Here is a 6,702-nt window from a genome sequence, read left to right on the forward strand (position 1 = left end):
ACCAACAAACAATTCTTGCAATCAAAAATTTGTGGTTTTTTCACGAATAACAAACCCTCTAATAAGAATTAACCGAAGTATTTAGACTCTGGGTCGTCTCCCTAGGACGCAATGAATTGCTCAATTATTGGCTATGAAGGGGTAAGGGGAGTTTTGGTTCAGAAGAGGGTAAGAAAAGTAAATTAAACAAGTAAGTAAAGAAAGCAAGATAAAGAACTCTTGGCTAAGACTTAGGTAACTGAGATCACCATCCTTGTCAACAAACCAAATATTAATAATCATGAGAGGCCAACCTATTAAGTCTACTTCCCAAAAGCTTTAAGACGTAACATCTACTCCTAAGCTTGAAGTACGTCAAATAGGTTTGATCACATCAACCCTTAAGTCCTAACCTACCTACTAATTAACTTAGTAGTGGGTTAGCGTCAATGGGTATCAAATTGATCACCAAGGGTTCTCAAATCACCAAATCCATTATACCCAATGACTCAAGTTTACCCAATTCCCTTAGCATAGATCAAGAGTTGACAAAACTACTCAAAAACTAAGGAGAACATTTCATCAAACACATAGAGTGCAATAAAAGTAAACATCATAAATTGCAAGAAATAATAAAATCTACCAACTACTAATTGCAAGAAAAGTAATTTCACAACTCAATTCATCAATAAAAAGAACATCAACATCAAATTGCATTAAATGTAAACTAAATCCAACATGAGTTCATCATCCCAAAAGAGAGCAAAATGAGAAATTAACATCACAAATAAGAGAATCAAGATGTAGAAATGAGAAATTATAAAAGAAACAAGATGAGATCAAGTAATTAATCATGGATCTAAGACAATCTAACCTAATCCTAACCAAATTCTAGAGAGAAGAGGGAGCTTCTCTCTCTAGAAAACTAACTAAAGGCTCATGTTGGCTAAGCTAATTGCTCCCCCTTTGCTTGGACTTCAATTCTGCATGAAATACACTTAGAAACAAGTTGGATTTGGGCCTGGGCAGCTCAAAAATTACCCCCAGCATTTTGCCTTTAAGTGGGTCATGTGAGAGTATCGGCGCGTGTGCGTCATGTGCGTGTGCGCGTCGATTGGTAAATTCTTCATCCGCGCGGACGCGTCATGTATGCGTGCGCGTCTCTATGTAAAATCACTTTTGCACGTGCGCGCCTTGTACCCGTGCGCGCCCATTGGTGCATTCTCAATCTTTGTTTCTTCATGCATTCTCCACTTTGCATGCTTTCCTCCTTATTTCTTCCATCCAATACTTGCCTTATGAACCTGAAATCACTGAACAAACACATCAAGGCATCGAATGGAATTAAAGTGAATCAAAATCACCAATTTAAGGGCCTAAAAAGCATGTTTTTACACTTAAGCACAATTCAAGGGAGAATTATAAAACCATGCTATTTCATTGAATAAATGTGGGAAAAGGTGGTAAAATCCCCTAAAATAAGAACAAGATAAATCACAAAATCGGGGTTTATCAAATCACTTTCAATCCTGGTAAGAAATCTTCAGTGGGGATATTTTTTTTCCTCCAACCCCTGGGTATCCTCTTCTTAGGTGTCTCCTCCTGAGTTGATGTTGCACACCCGACACCAAACTTATATTTAATGTCAGGGGAAATTTTCTTACTTTCCACTATAGAAGCTTTGAAGTGTAAATCAACTTTTGTGTCATCAGGTGGTTCTGAAAGGAACTGCATAGTGGAATTAGTCTTCATGCGCTTTTCCTCTTTGTTGGGGTAATGTCAGGCTTTAAAGACATGAAAGACTAAGTGCTCATTATGCACCCTCAGTACTAATTCACGTCTTTCTAAATCAATGAGAGCACGCCCAGTGGATAAGAATGGTCTTCCAAGGATGATGGAGATATTTTCATCTTCCTCCATGTCAAAAATCATAAAATCTGTTGTTAGGAAGAACTTTCCTACCTTGACCAGAACATTCTCTACCACTCAATGTGCCACCTTTACAGATTTATCTGCCAATTGAAGAGCTATTCTTGTGGGCTTCACCTCTTGAATCTGCAGCTTTTTCATCACAGAAAGTGGCATCAGGTTGATGCTCGCTCCTAAATCATACAATGCTCCCTCAAAAGTGTTGTTTCCAATGGCACAAAGGATTTGGAAACTTTTCGGGTTAGGCATCTTAGTCGGCAAATTCCTCTGAATGATGGCACTATACTCTCTGGTTAGTACTACCATTTGGTCTCCCTTGAGAGATCCTTTCTCGGACAACAATTCCCCCATGAAGTTAATATGCATTGGCGTTTTTTCAAGAACTTCTATAAAATGAGAGTTAATGTGCAGTGTTTTAAATACCTCCAAAAGCTTGAAGCAATGTTCATTCTTGTGTTTTTTTTATGCTTTTGAGGAGGTGGAATCCTTAGGGTAGACTCATGTACGGAAGTCTCCACCTCGGTCTGCTCAGTCTTTGTATGCGCTGAGAGAGAGAGAGAGAGAGTATGCCCTTCAAGGTCTTCGTCATCCTTTTTATCTTCCTTAGCTGGCTCCTCATCACTGGAGGATGAAACATCCACTTCTTTTCCACTTATCACAGAGATGGGCTTACATTCCTCTCTTGGATTAGGAATTGTATCACTGGGGAGTATATTAGGTGACCTCTCAACAAGTTGCTTGTTCAACTGTCTCACTTTTACTTTCAAGTTTTGAATTGAAGCTCTAGTTTCCTATATGAAACTATTAGTGTTCTTAGAGAGCTCTGCCAATTGAGCTCCCAAAGCTAAGGTATCCTAGGCCACTAGGGTAGATTCTTTGATTGAAAGGATTAAGTGTTGCTGGTTGAAGGGATTTTTCCGGTTGAACTGGTTGTTGTTGTTGAAGTTGGAATGCCCTTAACCTTGATTTTAGTTCCCCCAGCCAAATTTGGGTGATTTCTCTATCCCAGATTATATGTTTTGGGAAAAAGGTCATTATTAGCTGGTCTTGAAGAATTACCCATGTAATTGACTTGCTCATAAAGGGTTTGCTCATAACCAAAGCTTCCGAATTGAGACGCTCCACCACTCATATCTAAAGAAGGATCTGGGGTAGCAATGGAAGAGACTTGCATACCTCCTAAGTGTTGAGTGATAGCGGCTATTTGTTGAGACATCGCTTTGTTCCAAGCCAAAATAGCATCCAAGGCATCCAATTCCATGACATCTTTCTTTACGGTTCTCTCTAAGAAATATAGGTACTGATTATTGGCAACCATCTCTATCAAATCTAGTGCCTCATCAATGATCTCCATATGCAAAGAACCTCTTGCAGAATTATCCAGAGAATGCCTCGAAGTCAAAGTGATACCATCATAGAAAATCTGTAATTGTACCCAGTCTGCAAACATTTCCTGAGAGCACTTTCTTATTATAGCCTTGTATCTCTCCCGAGCTTCATAGAGAGACTCTCCTTCAAGCTGTCTAAATGTCAGTCCTCAGCTTAGTCAACCTCTAGGGGAAAAGAATTTAGTTAAAAACTTACTAACTAAATCGGTCTCTAACAACAAAAGGGAAAAACCTGTAAACTTCTGCAAGAACCCCATTGGTCTTGACTATATCACATATCCTCAGGAAATTAGATATGAAAAGATTAGGATCCTCCTGCAGGCTTCCACTGAACTGACAATTTTGCTAAACCAGAGATATAAGTTGAGGCTTCAACTCAAAGTTGTTTGCATGCACATTCGGGAGTACAATACTTCTCACACAACTCTCGGGATTGGGGTCAGTATAGGACCCCATAGTTTTTCTAACAGGCGGGGCATTGTTCGGGTTATTAACCACAAGATTTTTAGTATTCTCAGCCATACTGATTCAGCTTCCTCTTCAGACTCGTCCCCAAAGATCTCATGAACTTCTTGAGCTCTAGCTTGTTTTCTTTCCTTACGAAGAGCCCTTTCAATCTCAGGGTCGTACACAAGAGGCTCTTTATTCCAGTTCCTCTACATAAACAAATAGAACAAGGAAAGTGGGATTCTCCACGTCACAGTGAAGAGAACCCAGTGAGGTACACGAAAGTAGAAGAAAAAGAACTAAAATAAATTAACCAAAAGGGTCGAAAAATTAAAAGAAAATAAGGCTAAAAGAAATGAAAATTAAAAGGTAATAAAAATAAACTCAAGCTAAAATAATGTAAAATAAAATAGAATAAAATAACAATGAAACAAAAACTCAAACAAAAACAAAAGGTATAATCTAGGTAACTAATCAACTGGTAGTTATTAGTCACAATTAATCCCCAGCAATGGTGCCAAAAACTTGAGGCGAAATTCAATATCAAAAACTTACCGGCAAGTGCACCAGGTCGTACCAAGTAATAGCTCACGGTGAGTGAGTGTCGATCCCACGAGGATTAACGGACTAAGCAAGCAATGGTTGATTAGCTATTCTAGTTAGACAAGTTGATAAGAGTTTTGGTTGTCAAATGGCATAAAAAGCAATAAAATGAGAAAGCAAATAATGAACGGTTGCGAAAACAATGTGAGAATGGAGTTAAGGCATCAGAGATGCTTAAATGTCTGGATTAATATTCAATGTCAACTACCTTTATCATGCAATGATTATGTTTATAGCAAACCTCAGGTGATTAAATTCCTATTCCTAGGCAATCCAATCTCCTCTAACTTAACCGATTGTTAATTCCTTGATCACTCAATTATATCAAAAGGTTAAGTTCAAATTCTGATTTATAAGCCACACAACCCTAAGAATCCAAAAGCAGAATGCAGTTATATGTCATGTATCACATTAAGTCCAGCTAATTAGAAGTTATGAGAAATTAGTTTCAAGCTGTAATTCTAATGATATAACTTTTTTAAGACTCAAATAGAATTCAAGTAGAATTAAAGTTATTTTCCAATAATCACTAATCTCTATGATGAAGAACGAAACCAATCTATAATAATCAAAGCAATAATCAAGAGTAGAAGAATAAATATTTATTAATCCATTCAAGTAAACAGAGCTCATAACTTTAATAATGGAGGCTTAGTTGCTCACGGTGTAGAAAATCCTAGCACAGAAAAAGTGCAAAGAAGTGTGGAATGAAAATTAGGAGAAGAGAAGTTCCCGTGTGGGTAGATCTCAATCCTATTTATAGTCCTAATCAAAATAGATTTAAAACCTAAATAAAACTCTAAGAGATCTCCTCTAATAATCATGTGATTTTACAAAATAAAATATCCAAAATCCTTGTTGATTTGTTGCAATGTGTGGTCCCCATTCTCCTTTGTACGCATTCGGCGCCAAACGCTAGGTTCTGGGCCTTTGGCGCCACCCAGGCAGTGAAGTTTGTGTGCAAAATTTGACCTTGGGCGCTAAACTCCCAACTACTGGTGTTTAGCACCAGGTCTCTTGAATTGAATAGTGAGTTACGAAGCTTTAGGCGCTAAACGCCGGGTCGTGGCGTTTAGCACCAGTCATCCAAAGGAGAATTGGCCCAATTAAGCTCTTGTGGTTGTGCATACGTGCAACACATGCATACGCACAATCTCCCTTTTTGCTCCAATGATGCGTACGCATGGATGATGTGTATGCATGGTTCTCTTTTTATTCTTTATGCCCTCTTCCATCAATTCTTTACCAAAATGCTACCTGAACTCAATCAAAAGCCACAAAACTTAAAGTAGCATCCAATGGGGAATAATCCTCTAACAAATCAACAAAAAACCATGTAAAATCACATAGAAAAGATACAAATGATGCTCATGCATCAATACTTGGTCTACCAAAGTGTAAATGACACAAAATGACACTAACAAGCATCCTCTCAGGACCAATTCAAAATTTCATCACCAATAACACCAAACCAACAGCATAACTCATGAACTCAATAGCAAATCAACCAAAACAGCCTTAACAGTAAATCAACACAATCAAAACTAGCAATAAAACAGAGAATCTTCATACAATCAAACAATTGTCAAATAATCTCAGCAATAATTTCTCAGCAAAATAGCCATCAACGCAGCAATCAACATAATTTGACAATTTCAAACACTACAGCATTTCAAAACCTAATGTATTGAATCTAACCTAGCTTAATTAACCTATATCCAGTAAGATTAATCCGCTAAACTGAACTAATTTTAAAATTGATCAAAATTAAAATTAAAATTCTAATCAAACCTAAACTAAATTAAACTAAACTTAAAGGAGTTAGAAAAGAGTTGTTCAAGAACCTATAATGAAGAACAGAGCAAGAAATAAAGGAAGAGGTGGATGTTACAGTAGTGGTCGCCAAAGTTGCATCGAAGCTTGCTGGCATGAAGGGAACTACTGCAGCTTTAGTTTTGTGTCAATCAGACAGAGAGAGCAAGAAGCAACGATTAAGCCTGAGAGGGAAAAGAAAAGAAGAAAAAGAAGGGGCTTGTGGTGGCGGCAAATGGTGGTGACGGTGACACTGAAAAGAGAGAGAGAGAGAAAGAGAGAGAGAGAGAGAGAGGGAGGGGAATAAAGAGAAAAAGGAAGGGTTGGTGGTGGGTTACCAGTGACTGAAAGGGGTTGCTGACAGTGGTAGTCTCGCGGTGGCAGCAGATAGTGGTGACGGAGAGAGAGAGAGAGAGAGAGAGAGAGAGAGAGAGAGAGAGAGAGAGAGAGAGAGAGAGAGAGAGAGAGAGAAAGAAAGAAAGAGAGAGAAAGAGAGAGGGATGGTGATGATGATTTCGAATGAGGGGGAAGAGGGTTCGTGATT

Source organism: Arachis hypogaea, chromosome 11, assembly GCF_003086295.3.
Source record: "Arachis hypogaea cultivar Tifrunner chromosome 11, arahy.Tifrunner.gnm2.J5K5, whole genome shotgun sequence".
NCBI lineage: Eukaryota > Viridiplantae > Streptophyta > Magnoliopsida > Fabales > Fabaceae > Arachis > Arachis hypogaea.